The following is a 16,078-nucleotide window of genomic DNA, read 5'->3' on the forward strand; positions in this document are numbered from 1 at the left end:
CTCAGGTGTAATTAACTGGCTGATGCCACTTCTGCATCACACAATCTGAGGCTTTGGAAGGCATGGTTTGGCAGACACCTAGGCAGGCTTCTATGTAATATTATTTGCTACTACATGTATGTTTGTGAAGAGAGGGGAGGTGCTGTTGACACTGACACATTGAGGTCATGTGGGACTCAGGCTGCCCATCTGCAGGGGAATGAGATCAGGAGCTTCTGCCTTGTTCCATGCCAATCCTTGCCACTCAGTATTCTGATGTGCATGGCACATGTCCTGTCAAGATCACGTGGGCTGGCCACCATTGTGAAATGAACTGCTGGAAAGTTCAACTTCCTCATTTGCCTTTGGCAGGCTGCCACAGCCAATTCCTTCTTCCTTCCTGGTTTCCAAATACAACCAACCTGACCAGACACAAGCTCACTGCAAGACAATCAAAGCCTTTGCACTGAACTCCTCATTTCCTTGATCTAGATGCACAGATATGCAGACTGGCAGTGAATGGGATCTGCTACATCAGCTATTCTACATCACATAATCATCACTCACGTTCATGATACTGAAAAAACAGATTTTCATAGGTCACTGTTGTCCTGGGTTTGGCCAGGACAGGGCTAATTTTCACCAGACTCCAGGAAGGGGCACAGCCGGGGGGTGGGGGCTGACCCCACCTGGCCAAACAGAGCCGGGTATTCCATACCATGTGACGTCACGCTGGGTTCCGGTGGGGGGGGAGCGGCGCGGCGGGAACGCACTCGCGGCTTGGGCGGGCGCAGCGACGGTCCGGTTTCGGGAGAGCGGCTGTTGTACGGTTCGTGGTTGTGTTTTCTCCTTATTTGTATCGTTGTTGTTCCTGTTTTCCCTCTGTTTGCTGTTCTGTTAAACTGCCTTTATCCCGACCCACCAGTTTCTGCCTCTTTCTTTCCATTCTCCTCCGCACGCCGGTGGGGGGAGGGGCGGCCGCGTGGCGCTTTTGTTGCCGGCGGCAGCCGAAACCAAAACAACTGTTCATGCAAATCTTTCTAACATTCAGTCAATTTGCCTTAGAAGAATGTTTTCCTGTCTCACAAGGGTTGATTATATGTAGCAATTTTTGCCTTTCGAGTTACATAGGTTATCTGTACTTAGCTTTACTTTTTGGTGTATGAACGTTTGTCTCGGAGAAATATAGCATGATGTGGAAACAATGAATATTGTCCTTTGAATATCTACAGAGGTTTTCCGGCATCTGATAAGGAGGTGACATGATTGAATGATTGCAAGAGACTATTAGGACATGCAATTTTGATGTAACGTACTTTGATCTCAAACTGATAGTCTGGGAAATTCCCCACAGTCTCACAAGGGACACTACTCTGTACACATGACCATCTACAATAGTCATTCCTCCTTTTATAAGAATTTTATAAGCCCTAAAAATAAGGTGCTGAATTCTGGAAATACAAAGTTTCAGTTGTGTAGGTTGGAATTCTTAATCCCAGTTCAGATTTATTGATTTTGCTTCTAGAAATGAGACAGATGCAGACACAAACTCCTGTCAAAGCTATGCCAGGAAAAGCTGTTTCTCCTGAACTTCAGAATGAGTGTGCTTGTGCATTGGCGTAAGATTTATTTTTGTTGGTCAGACATTCACTTATTCCACTAGATTTGTTCTGCACAGGCACAGAGGAGCTGTGTGTGGCGATGACACATGGAGCTCCCCTGTACAGAAAATGCTTTTAGACTGGGTATCTATATTTCACTGAATGAGAAAGAAAGGATGTAGAAATTCATGTTTTCCCTCAGTTTGTATTACTTATCTGCAGAATAAATCTCACTTTGTCAAGTCTGTAGAACTTGTTCCCCTTAACTGTAAAGAAAGATGGTACAGAATTAGAAGAATTCCATGTCCAACTAGCCAACTCTGAATTCTCCATCTTTACTCTGCTATATCTAGTTCTCTCTCTCCTCCATGGAGAGTAGATGAGCGTCCTCAACTTTCAGAGAGGTATCTGCCTCAACTTACCGGCAGACACACTATGTTGCCCATGTCCTCTAGAAATGGCTGTTGATTGTTAGATTTTAGTTTCCACTGACCACTGTTCCCACTAGCTTTTAAAATTCTTCAATTCGAGTAACCAGAAGCTAGATGTCAGAATCATTTTACTTTTCCACTGTGCAGGTCCTATACCTGCTATCATCCACCACCAATATCACTACATCACTTATTAAACACCTAGATTCTAGCAATGTCCAATCTCTCTTCATTTTCCCATTTAATCTGATTTCACACCCCTACAGTGCATGCTTATATTCAGAAGCATTTAAATTGGCTGAATCAACTTGGCTAATTTCTATTGGGTACCACCTATCTAGTTTACCTCACACAGTCAAAATGAAATGACTATATTTTAACTACATAAACAATAACAAAGAAAAAAAAAATCCACAAGCATGAAAATATGTTTTGTGTTTAGCTCCTTCAGTGTTCTATAAACGGAAAGGATTTTTTTTCATATGCTGTATGAAATCATAAAACCACTTGTTAAAAGGTTTAACAAATTTGTTTCCATGTTAAAGACTCTAGAACTAAATTCATCTCAGAAATGACTTAACCCTTTTTAGGTCTGCAAAGCCAGCAATTTTAACAACTTAAATCTACAGACTTGAGAAGATCTATTCTCAGCACAGATATACATATAGCCATGTGAGTCTTACCAGTTGGTCTGTAGTGCTGTTTCGGTTGATGACTCATTTATTCTGTAGGTAGAAATAAGTATAGCTAATGAGATCACAGAAACCTTCTGACAGCTTTGATGTGAATACAATCCCTATATTAAGAGCAGTGTGTGGAGGAGTAAAGGGGGGATGTTCTCACTTGTTATTTGAAATAAGTTTGGTGGATCTCAGCATAGTGCATAGCAGACTGATGTTCAGAAAAATCACTGTCAACAGTCAAACTAAAACTGGCACCATTCTTGGCAACAGTAGCAAAAATTAATGATTAAACGGGCACAGTAAGATCAGAACAGGCTTGCAATGCATTTGCAGAAGGGAATGTGTCCTGGGAAACTTGATGTCAATCCCTATCTATGCAATGAGACCATTGTCAAGCCAACATTTTTAATTACAAAGAATTTTATGTTTTAAAATGTATGGAGTAAATTTAATTTACATTTTTAATTGCAAATATCTTTAATTACAAATAATTTTAGCTTTTTAAATGTATGGAGTAAATTTTCAGATGGCTTAAATCTGTGCTGCTCTATTGACTTCTGGAAAGCTACGCTGATCTGCAGCAACTGAAAATTCACCTCCAGTTTTTCAAAACTTCTCATGACATTCCTTAAAAAAATATTTGTAATTACCTACCACCTCAACTTTTTATTTGTTGTTGTATGGCTATGACAATTGTAAGGTGTTTTTCCCTCACAGCAGGTAATAGAAAGGTTTGCATTGAGCAAATTGAGATGGAAGTGAGTACTGAATTTTGCTTGAGTCACCTCCAGTGGAATTTATTTCACCTGACTTTAGGTACCTAAAAGTCAGGCAGTTGGTCTAAACTATATACCTAGGCAGCCTTTACACTTATTCGGCAAGGACAGGTGCCTCTCCAGAGGGCCATTAAATCCATCAAAGCCACTATTTCTCTCCTATTCACAGAGAGCTCCTAGGCAGCAAAGCAACCATGGTGTGGGTGCTGCTGAGCAAGACACATCTCTGTGGAAGGAGCTGTGCAGCTAACATCGCAGGGTTGCTCAGGAGTCCACTTGCATCTCCAGGCTAAGCCCCACCACTTAACAGGAAACTGAGAAGCCCTAAAAAGCAGTTCTCATCCTCCACCTGTGAACTACTCTGCTAATGCTAGTTTTCTGAGGTATATAGTATACATCTTGCAGCTCTCAGCCATATGAAGATTTTGGAACTGTAGGTCACAGGATCGGAAAACTTGTGATCTCTGCTACAGAATAAGCGAGCTTTTCAAAACACATGTTTAACATTCCCACTATCTTCCACCACAAAACAATAGCAGCACTGCTGCTGCATGGAAGCTGCTCCTTACATCTGAAGGCAAAGGTAGAAAAAAGCATTACACAGTTTTATACTCCACACTCTTCAAAAAAACCCAGTAGCAACATGAAAATTTTAATGTGATGCAAACCTTTTGTAAACCAAGTCGCATTAAAGTAATTTTCCTTCTCAAAACTGATCACTCTTCCATCTTTCTACAGAGCAGCATTGGAGAAAGGGGGGAAATTACATTTTCTTGCATGCAGAACCTAGGAGTTTCTAAAATCATTATTCATTTTTCTTTATCTGTACACAGGAACAATAAGTCAAAAATACTTTACATTACAAGCATGAAGCTGGGAGGAAGAAACCTTCTAAGCTCTCTCTGCAATGACAGAAATGGGAATAGGACTGAAGACACCTTGGACAAATGAAACAGACTGATCAGCCCCAGACAAGATGCTACTACATCTGTCTCCCCCTTCCTCACATTTGGATCCACTTTGACAGCATGACACCTAGAAGCCTTTACCACAGTCTGCACCATGACAAAACTTGCAAGTTTGATTTCTTCCTCTCATGCTTTGGCTTTTCATTCAGAACACCCTGACTTATTATTATTCTAAATATAGGAATATTTAACAGTCGATGAATTGCATAGAAATTCACTGAAACTTGACTACTTGGCCTGGACAGGAGATCTGACCTCCATTTATAGGGGGGGGAGGAGGAGGGGGGAAGTGCAAAACCTGTGCTTTTAGGGAAGTGTAATGGTCTTAAATACTGCATTCATGTGACTTGCAAAGATGTAAAAGTGTTTAGGAAGTACAAGTTATTTATTAAGCTAAATGTAGAGGTCACATAAAACCTATCCTTAATTTACATGTACACATTGTTTACATATCTAAGGTATAAGATCATGAAAATGAAAAAGCTGACAGAAATCATTCCTTTCTTCCTTATGATCATGTGTCCTTGTTACTCTGAGAGGAGTGCTAACATTAAAAAACTACTTCATGAGCACACAGCCCCCCAGTAATTACACTGTTTCACAGTCAGTCCTTATTTCCTTGTATGAGTGGAGGCTAAAGGATTGAAACCATTCTAATCCAATAAGAGGGCAGTTCCTCAAAGCTCTAAGAAGATAATACAGAATACCGACTTGTAGATCTCCACCTGGAGAACTGCTGCAAGATGCTTTCTTGTCTGAACTGCCTGCGTAGTTTCTGAAGTGAAACTCTACTGGAAGGAAGGATGCTGATAATTCAACAAAAGTCCTTTCAACAATGAGCTAACCTGCCTCTGGTCAAATCTTGTTCTTCATTTTTCCTACTTTTCCCAGTTTAGCTCAAGCTGACTGTGCTTTAACCAGTCTCAAAAACCTCAAAGAATTCAGTGAAACAAGCTATGAGTAGTCAAAAGAATAACCTCCCTGCCCTGCCTCAGTCTCAAGCACTGCATGGATTAATGAGGCTCAGCAGCAGAGGACAAAGAATGCTGCAAGGGTGTTCGTAGCAAACCAGCAGACCTGGGTTGATCGGGCACAACCTGAAGCTAGCACTGCTGGTAAGGGACTTTCCCTAAAAACAAACAAAAAATACAAGTCTACTGACTCTTTGAGCTCTCTGTCAATCTGCTAGCAAATACGCCACTTGGTGTTCCATACCATTTGGTATCAAATCATATTTTCAAAAAGATCAGAACATTTACTCTGAGCTTAACAATTGCTCTTCTCCTTACAAACCAAAATCAAGTTTAAGCCGTTAGAAATTAGAAAGCTCTAGGTACAGACATTCCCATAAATTAATGTCTCCTAGTGTAAAAAATATAATAAACAGCAGAAGAACTAACGAACAAAAAATACCCCCTCCCAATCACAAGTAAATAAGAAAATGGAGAAAACGTTAACAAACCAGAGTTATTTCTTCCAAATATGCATTTAGAATCAATACCAAAAGAGGAAAGATCTTCTTCATGGAAAACAGGGTTTTCACAAACTGCAGATTCCACCTGACCTGGGGAAGTACCTGCACATCAAGAGTTGGACTAAGTCCACACACTCTCTTCATAAATCACGTCATTCTGGCGTGAAGGACAGATGACAAGGAGAACAAGGAATATATCATCAAATGTGAGTGAATACAGTGCTGCATTGGACAAAACCACAGTTCAATGACTTTGCCTCATTCTTCTCTCCCACATGCTAGTTTGTTTTTTCTTGCTGAATTATATAAAGTATGCACTTTACTAGATCTATAGCCTTGTATAATTGGTGGAATAATCTCGTGAGTGATCTTCCCAGTCATACTGGCAGTGTTCCAGAAAAAGCACTATAGTAAACATTATGGTTTTAGCTTCCCTATTTATTGTTACAAACCTGTTTACAAAGCTAAACATCTTATGGCCCAGATCTGTAAGGCTACAAGCATCTGAGAATATCCTGTCAATGCAGTTGCTACAGAAGCTTTGACTCATCTAACGCTATCAGCTATTGCTAATATAGAATCCTAACCATACTAAGTTAGAAGTAAATCTCACTTGCCAAGTAACAGAAGGAACCAGATTAACAGTAATACTAAAGTATAACACAGCACTGTATTTTGATAGTAGCAGGAAGTAATAGAAAATTATATTCTTAGGGTTTTTCAAGAAATCTGGTGACAGATTGTTTAGGCATGAAAAGCGCAGTGGATTAAAATCTTACATCTGGAAAAAGGAAAAATAGATTAGTAGACAATAAGATATTTATATAAAGATACAGGTCAGTATTTTTTCAGACATACAGAACTCACTGCATATAATTCAGTAATTCTTTGTTTTGTTATTCAGTTTGTAGTTGTATCTATCTATCTACTACAAACCCCTGTAATTTTCATGTATGTTGATTCCCAAAATGCTGAAATTCATAATAAAGGCTGGTCTGAGTGGATAGGTGAGTTACGCTGGAATATCAACAAACTATACAAACAGAGCCTATTTTGAAAGTAAAATATTGATAGGCTTATCTACCATGGAGTCATCAAATTCCCCAAATCAAGACAGTCTGCTCAGTTCATATAAAAATACAAAAATCTCCATCAGCAACAATGAATAATAATACTGCTACTAATTCTGATGACAGCTACGGTAATGAGTTGTTCCCATAGCGCAGGTGCAGATGAGAGCTGCATTGTGCTAACTTTTTACAAATACAGGTGAACTGGATGGTAAATGCTGAGGAACAAGAACACAGCAATATGGCAGACAAAGAGCAAGAGGCTACTGATCCAGAGAAGTGTGGATCTCAGCACACCAGCAGTTTTGCACACAACACAGAACTATTACAGATACCGTGAAAAGAAAAGCTGTGAAGAGAGCTTTTAAAGAAGTCATCTCTGAAGACGTTTATGAGGAACTCATTGCAAGCATAAAGGCTGGTCTGGGAGAAAAAAATTCCAAGAAGCAACCTCATGCTATTTTCTAAAGTAGTGAATTATAATTGGTACAACAGAGGTAAATATTTTCAAGCACTAACAATAGAATATTTAACACAGAGACAGAATACAGTAACTGAAAACCAAATAAAGGTAAGTATGGCAAATCAAATAACTTGCCAGCATTATTATCACATGCATTCTTCAAAAAAATTTCTTTTTTCTGGAAATCTCCACATACCAAAACATGAACAGGAGCATTCTCATATTTCTCTGTATAAATGCAGGGGCTACCCATCAATTAATATGTATATTTCCAAAATCAATTACAATAGAGAAATAAGTATGTTAAAAGGTCAATAAGTGTTAGATTGGCAAAGATGGTAGTTGAAAATCTATATTTCTCCATCCACAGAATAGTTAACAGTTGTGCTAACTTCTGCTATACTTTCTTCTGCCTACGTGTCTTAACACTTACCCGGCTGCATCAACAAGATGACTTTATTTCCATTCTTACCTTCTGAACATACTCTTGAAAGCTAAGTGCATGTCAGTTGTACTTAGAGATAACTTGTTCACAAAAATAACTTTTGCCATATGAACATCCATCATTCATAACCTGGAATGATCACCACTACCATTAAAAAAAACCACCAAAAACAGAATTACTTTTCATAATCCTTTCTATGAAATGAAAGGAATAATCCAGAAGGAAAAAAGTAAGCTTCTGGTTACTGGATAGTTTAATCAATCATTTGTTAACACAGAACATTCTTAAATGTATGATCATTTAAAATATACATTTCCAGAAATATATTTTCTTCATCCATAGCACTATTCATATATGAAAATACAGGAACTGATTTCCTGAAATTCTTAGTGTCTTAGCTTCTCTTGACTTCGAATTTGCAGGAAATCAACAGCACTGGAAATTAGGTCAATGGCTTAGAAGTATAACCTCCCGAAGCTCATATATCCTCCTAGTAGAGGCAACCATTGCTCAAGCTAGGAAGAAGTTCTTTCTCTACTTCACTCACAAGGCCTTATATTCCCTGATCCAAACTGAAGCCTTTTTTGCAGTTAAAGAAATACATGAACCTACTGAGGTTTTACTGACCCAGTTGGCTCTAAAAAAAAGTCCCTGATGATACTTTGGCATTTGCTATCACTTGTGACCTTTATTTTCTAAGAAGGATTATTATTACCTCCTTGCATTGTACATTTCCCTACAGAATATCACCAGCCATATGTCAGCCTTTCTCAGGGGGTCGTCATATACAGCTCAAACAATTCTTCACATACTTCTAGTGTTCACTGAAAATTATGTACTATTTCACAGAATCACAGAATCACAGAATAGTAGGGGTTGGAAGGGACCTCTGTGGGTCATCTAGTCCAACCCTCCTGCCGAAGCAGGGTCACCTACAGTAGGCTGCACAGGATCTTGTCCAGGCGGGTCTTGAATATCTCCAGAGAAGGAGACTCCACAACCTCCCTGGGAAGCCTGTTCCAGTGCTCTGTCACCCTCAGAGGGAAGAAGTTCCTCCTCATGTTCAGACGGAACTTCCTGTGCCTCAGTTTGTGCCCATTGCCCCTTGTCCTGTCACTGGGCACCACTGAAAAGAGCTTGGCCCCATCCTCCTGACACCCACCCTTCAGATATTTGTAGGCATTTATAAGGTCCCCTCGCAGCCTTCTCCTCTTCAGGCTGAACAAGCCCAGTTCCCTCAACCTCTCCTCGTAGGGGAGATGCTCCAGTCCCCTCACCATCCTTGTAGCCCTCCGCTGGACTCTCTCCAGTAGCTCTTCATCCTTCTTGAACTGGGGAGCCCAGAACTGGACACAGTACTCCAGATGAGGCCTCACCAGGGCAGTCTAGAGGGGAAGGAGAACCTCCCTCGTCCTGCTGGCCACACTCTTCTTGATGCACCCCAGGATCCCATTGGCTTTCTTGGCAGCCAGGGCACACTGCTGGCTCATGGTTAACCTGTTGTCCACCAGGACACCCAGGTCCCTCTCCGCAGAGCTGCTCTCCAGCAGGTCCACCCCAAGCCTGTACTGGTGCATGAGGTTGTTCCTCCCCAGGTGCAGGACCCTGCACTTGCCCTTGTTGAACCTCATCAGGTTCCTCTCTGCCCAGCTTCCCAGCCTATCCAGGTCACGCTGAATGGCAGCACAGCCTTCTGGTGTATCTACCACTCCTCCCAGTTTGGTGTCATCAGCAAACTTGCTGAGGGTACATTCTAACTCTTCATCCAGGTCGTTGATGAAGAAGTTAAACAAGACTGGGCCCAGTACTGACCCCTGAGGGACACCACTTGTCACCAGCCTCCAACTAGACTCAGCGCCGCAGGTCAGTTCCTTGAGGACTAACTCTGAGCACTTCCAGCCAGTTCTTCATCATTCTGGAATAGCATCGTTTCCTCCTGAATGTCACATAAGGTCACATAGAAAAGCCTTAATCCAAAAGGGTTTCAAATATTTTAAAATGTATTTGCTCTAGCTCTTCACTTTTTGTGGAGGATGAAGCATTAAAGGACTGGGGACATGTGAGCAATCCAGCATTTTCTCTATGAGGCCATGAAGCCTTAGCATAAGGCCGCAAGGGCATCTAGAGGACAAACGGTGGTATAAACAAAGGAATGAATGCAAAGAAAAATGAGTCCAGAATACTGAAGCGGAACTTGGCACCTGGCAAGAAAGCCACGAGCACAGCGCGTGAACAAGTAATGCACACCACACATAATCGGGTTGCTATGTGATTTAATTTGATTATTGCCAATGGGAGATCGCCGCGTATGTAATGGGGGATATAAATGTGAGCTATCTGGGGCTAATAAACGGCTTGTACCTGATCACATTGATCGTCGTGTCGGGTCCGGTTCATCCTCTGTGACAACTTTTGACATTTGGACTTAGTCCTTTGCTTTTTTGCCCTCCCTCATTAGTCTCACAGTAATTAGTCTCTTCCACCTTCTAAGTCTGAGAAGTTAGAGAGTACCAATATTCTAATACTGAAGTTTAACATAAGAAAAGAAGCTGTTTCTAAAACAGCCTTTTAAATTTCATTCGTCAATTAGAAATTTTTTTGCAGGAAGGACAGTTTTCCAACAAGGTCAGGATATATAGATTTATGATTGCAAGGCCACCATTTCAAACACCAGTCTTTTAAGCATAGTACATTCATCATCAATCTGATCCTTCTGGGGCATAGCAAAGCTTATCTACATTCTATTTTCATCATTTTATTGCAGTGGATTTTGAGGACTATACTACCTGGATTACAAAGTAATTAAGTATTGAGCCATTACCTTCAATTTATGTTTTGTACTTCAAGCCTGCAGAAGCTGCAAGCATATCTGCTTTTCTCACAGTGCGTTTGTTCTCATCCCGCTCCTTGGGAAAAGCTCCAAGGAAATTTTGCTGATGCAAATGTCAAAGTCTGAGAGGACACAGGTTCAGAAGGCCCAATTCATTACCCAAGCTGAGTATGAAGGTTTGAAAATAAATGCTATTGACATATCACCTGTTGGTAGTTCATAACAAAAATTATTTGGAATGTTTGCCTTCTCTGAGAAAAGGGTGGTTGTCCAGACTCCAAGATGCAATGTGGAATTTGACCCACAAGAGCAAAATGCCTAAGGCACATCGATTTATCTTCTTTGGTGATGGAAGACAGAGATATAGCTCAGCCTAACAGCTTTCTGAGACATGTTTGAAAAGATTTTCTGCATTCAAAATAAACTTTAGATGGGCCAACTCATTCAGAAGGGAACTGCATTTTACATAAGCCCCTTCCTGTTCAAAAGATATGATAATTTTCAAGTTTTAAACCTTCCATTTTCTCAAGTTACACCCACTGAAGAAGATCAACTTACTTTTTGTTGTTAAGGCTTTCACGAAGGGATGTGGTTAAAATCCTTAACTGCTAACGTACAGGTAATGCACCTGAACATTTTTTGCTTTAAAAACTGTCATAAACTTTTCCATTTTCCATGTTTCCATTACAACAAAACTTCTTTAAACACTATGATATTATTTAAAGTTAAGCCAACCATGGAAAAAAAAAGGCAACACCATAACAAGTGTATTTATTGCACACTACTTTAAATGCTATAGTTTTGTCCAATCTATGTCCAATATTAGATAACAAGGTTTTGTTGATTCCGAAAAACCTTCAAATCTATCATTTGAGCTGAAGGGGGAAAAAAAAGTTTAACTGCTGAAACACATCCCTACATCTTCATGACAAGCCTGAAACTTTCCCATTTTATTCAGAAGGCAATAGTAACGGTAGTTAGAAGATAAAGACCATATATGCCATTTGTGTTTCCTCAAGCAATGTAAAAAAAACATATTTCAAGCAGACTTTTATGAATGTTAATAGGTAGACAACAATTCTCTCCTGCACTATAAGAAAGCAATCCTAGAATGTATTTTTTAAATATTTCTGTAAGTCTGAGACCAACAATGGTACTATCTGTACTCAGACAAGTTGAGGAATTTTCTATATTAGACAAAAAAACTCCCGATACGACCTATCAGTAAATAGTACGCAAAAAAACCCCACTGAAGCTGTAAGACACATACAAATAAATAAGCAGTATTACACCCAGAAGGTGGTACACAGATTGGAGATAAGAATTCTCAAAGACAAGTGGCAATAACAGAATAAATACCTATAGTACAAAGTTAGTTTTAACTCTGTTTTCCTAAGGAGAACAGAAAGAAACAGAAAATATCAAATCAGACAAGTCTACATCCATCATGCTTTCATGTTTATTAGATTTAGAAATTCATTTAGAATTTCTATCTTTCTTCAGTTTGCCTCTAAATTAATACTAACAAATGCAAATTTATTCAAATTTAGCTCATCACATCTTTGAAAGTTCTCCAATAGTATTGCATGAACACACCAAAAACTTCCATAAAACACCTCTCAGCAGTCTCGAAAACATGTGACATTCATCATTGCCCATCTATTTCTAATAGTGTCAGCACAGAATATAGTAACATTCTACTACAAGGCATACTAAATAATGTTCTTCAGTAAAATGATTTTCCATACATTTGAAAAGTACCAAAAATAAAAAAATTATTCGTCAGAAGAAAATAATGCTCTTCCTTGATTTATACAGATTGCTTTTTTTTGGGGGGGGAGATAATTGAAAAAGCCCCGATGTTCTTATAATATCATTATTTCTACTTCTATCAGTTTTTATCTGGAAAGCTTTTGTTAAGACCTGGATGGTTGTGGAACTCACAGTTCAAAATAATTGTCACTTAATAGCATACTCACATGGAGGAAAAAATATCTCAGAAAGCTCTAATAGAAGGAAAAACAAAATCAGAACTGATTGTTCACCACCAAAATGTTTCAAAATCCATTTAATTTTCTGAAACATGAAAATGTAAAATGCCAATTCCAGTGCTGGTAGCCATAAGAATTCGCTTTTCACAACCATGACTGTACAAAGATGCGAAGAAGTAAAAAAACAGACCCACAGTACAGAAGGATCTGTACCCTAAATTTCTCTCATGATTCAGTATTCCTCTGTACAAATACAAAACAAAAAACTATGCTTACATCAACATACTTCGATGTTCTAGTAAAAGGAACCATGCTTGCTGCCCCCCACACCCCTTGTACTGCATCCAGACTTTGAAATCCATTCCCTATAATTTACTTCCGTTGCCAATGGAGGGTGTACAGTCACCAATCTAAGAGTCAGTTTGAGATCTGTCCTAAAAATTGAACACCGATCACTCCTTTGAACGCTCTTTTCTTATAGAGCCATAAATGATTATACAAAGAGATACAGATGAAAAGCCAAGGATAATGTTCGGAAAGCAGTTAACAGCAGACCTTAGTAGACACACAATATTCATGAATGAAAGAATGGAAGGAAAGTGATTTTCAGTTTACCTGTCTTCAGTAATTCATGGTACAATTAACTATCCTCCATGCCAAAGTGTAGTGTATTTATTTTCTCAAATGGTATGCCATTTCTTAGGATACTTCCATATTAACAATCTCCTTTGCCCAATCCTTTTTTCTGGCAACCTGTGTGTGTTGGGGGGGGAAAAAATAACATTTTATGGTGTGGTGTGTATCATGCTGATGGAGTACCAAATTATAATGTACTTTATAATGAACACATTTAGAAATCTCATAATTAATTATGAAATAGAAACACCTCTGAAGTAGAAGTACTTAAAATTTCTTAGGCAGGCCACCTAAAATATACAATTCATAAACGTAGAAAATAAAAGAGAATTCATCTGGTTTTGACAAGAGGTTATATTCTGTTCTGCTTATCTTCATCAACAATAATATTCACAATAATATGGAACTTGTTCTTGAGACACCACAGAGAAGGTAGTCTATACTACAGCCATCCTCCCATTTACCAGACAAAACACCTGCATACTGTAGTGCCAACTCACACCACGACTCAATGACACAGCAAAATCATCATCCTTTTCTGAATTGCATACATAGACATGCAGTTAGTTACTTTCTTGTGGGGTGGGGGTTTTTGCAGCATTGACAGTGTTTTACAGCATTTGCAGGAGCTGTACATTCAACAATGCCAAATGTGCAATGGTAGGGACCACCTGTGAACTCGGGTACTCTTTGTGCTGAAACTGTCTCTGACACAGTTTAGCTACTTCCTGACATGAATTAAAAGCCAGGCATCCCCATGACATGCATAAATCTTCCCTACTAACTGAAGATCTGAAAAAAGACTTTTTTTTTTATCCCCTAGGACAATCTTTTCATCAGCCTGTAGTTTTATATATATGTGACAGTTGTTAATGGCTACTTATTTATTTTATTCATCTGAAACTACTTCATGCTATTTCACTGAAGAACACCAAAATTCTAAGACAGGTGTGTACTATATTAACCTACGTTAATTGTGCACATGATGCAGCTGTTCAAATACCTGGAAATATAATTTCTCTTTTGAAATAAAAAACATCTGGTAGTAAATATAATGGTGATCCCTAATTAATCAACAGATCACAGACTTATGGTATCTGAAAAGTTCATGCCAAAACCCAAATACTTCCACAGAAACCATGCTTAGTATAAGTCATTTGAATTCCCGAACACTCATTTTTTCTATGCTTGAAGGCAATGTGTGAAGGAAAATCCAGGGAGAAAAGCGGGGTAACATTCATTTATAACTAATACTGAGCTTAATTTGAGATATTGTAGCATTTCCAGTTTCTCTTTGAATTTCAGAAATTACAACAGTGCACATCACTAGCCATTGTGTATCATATCTCGCCAGTTATATATAATACTCCTGAATAACTGAAAATTACGTATCTAGTTAATATGCAGTATGGCAATAGAAGGAATGTTTTGATCATATCAGATATGTTTTCTCCAAACAGTGATTTTCTATTCTAAAGATATATTATCACCTGCTTTTAATAACTTATTGTGATCCAGTGGAATTATTAATAAACTGTAATTACATTATTCTATTGTCAGCTTCTTGTCTTTACTGACTGCTTCCTATGTAAAGAAGAAAAAATAGCTGCAGGATTTAGAAAAGCAATAAAATGTTATTTCAAACTTAACTGGAGGGATCTAGTAGTTTATTACCATCAGAAAGAATTTCCTTCTGGGCACAGATATTAAAAATAAATATATTCTTCATCAAATTTACAGAATATAAAAATGGAAATAGAAACATTTGATTCATAGAAAAAATATCTTAGCACAATATATAGGGAATACAATATAAAAGTAAAAAAGTATTCTTTAAAGTGTGAAAAAACCCTCCATACATACACCTACACCACTAATATTTTATTCATCTTCCATAACAAATTAGAATAATTGGGGGAAAAAATAGATACAAGAAACAAAAATGCATCTGATACATTCACAGCCACAGATTATACCACAGTTTATCTCACTATTATATAAGGGAAATCTACAGAGACTACTGCCATTCTAAAACTCAATCACTGGGTCCATTCCAAGAATTTCCCTGTAGGAATTGATTTTATTCCTGTGCTGCACGAAGATCAGAATTTAGCCTAATGTTACCATTAAAATTATGAAAGCCACTCTGCAAAAGGAGAACAGGGGGTACATTTCATCCTACAGTATTGCTTTACTAAATTTTAAATGAATGTCAAATATTTTACCTGCCATCAGTATTTTACCCTTTACAAGGATGTTATGAACTACCTCTGGCAGCAGTACAGGAACAGATCAGATGGCATTCCAGTCCCCAAGCCAGATCACATACTTTCCCTCTTTGCACAAAGATAGTGAATATTATTCTATCACTACAGAAATAACTGCCACTTGTTATTAAACGTGTTAAGGTATTGCTTCAATGGAAAACTTTCTTAATCTGTCCTGTCTTTTTTACTATATCACAGAAATAATTAGCACATAATAATCCAGCTTTACCAGTACAATGATTCCCGAAAGTGAGTTGAGGTATTTCAAAAACAACACAAATTTCACACTCACATGTGCACTGTATATACTGGCAAGTACTATCATCTCTCAATTCCTGTTCTGCTTTCAAATACAATTCAGGGAAAGGAGGGTGCAATGATTACTGATGAGACTGGGATGCTGACTACTGAGCTTCAGTTTCTAATTCACTCATACGTTTAAACTGGGTCACCAAGGGTCGTAA

The 16,078-nt window shown here is 38.6% G+C and overlaps 1 protein-coding gene across 14 annotated transcripts in view; it reads right to left on the reverse strand.

Annotated features, from left to right (window-relative positions):
* Positions 1 to 16,078, reverse strand: part of LRRC4C (leucine rich repeat containing 4C) — a 566,727-nt gene that overhangs the window by 231,912 nt on the left and 318,737 nt on the right. For 11 of the 14 annotated variants that reach the window (XM_075426771.1, XM_075426768.1, XM_075426777.1 and 8 more), the window contains one exon: positions 13,327 to 13,464. The exons of the other annotated variants lie outside the window; for them this stretch is intronic. The gene's annotated coding sequence lies outside the window, so the exon portion shown is untranslated. The remainder of the gene's footprint in view (positions 1 to 13,326; positions 13,465 to 16,078) is intronic. 14 annotated transcript variants of the gene reach the window in all.

This window comes from Opisthocomus hoazin, chromosome 7 (genome assembly GCF_030867145.1).
Source record: "Opisthocomus hoazin isolate bOpiHoa1 chromosome 7, bOpiHoa1.hap1, whole genome shotgun sequence".
NCBI lineage: Eukaryota > Metazoa > Chordata > Aves > Opisthocomiformes > Opisthocomidae > Opisthocomus > Opisthocomus hoazin.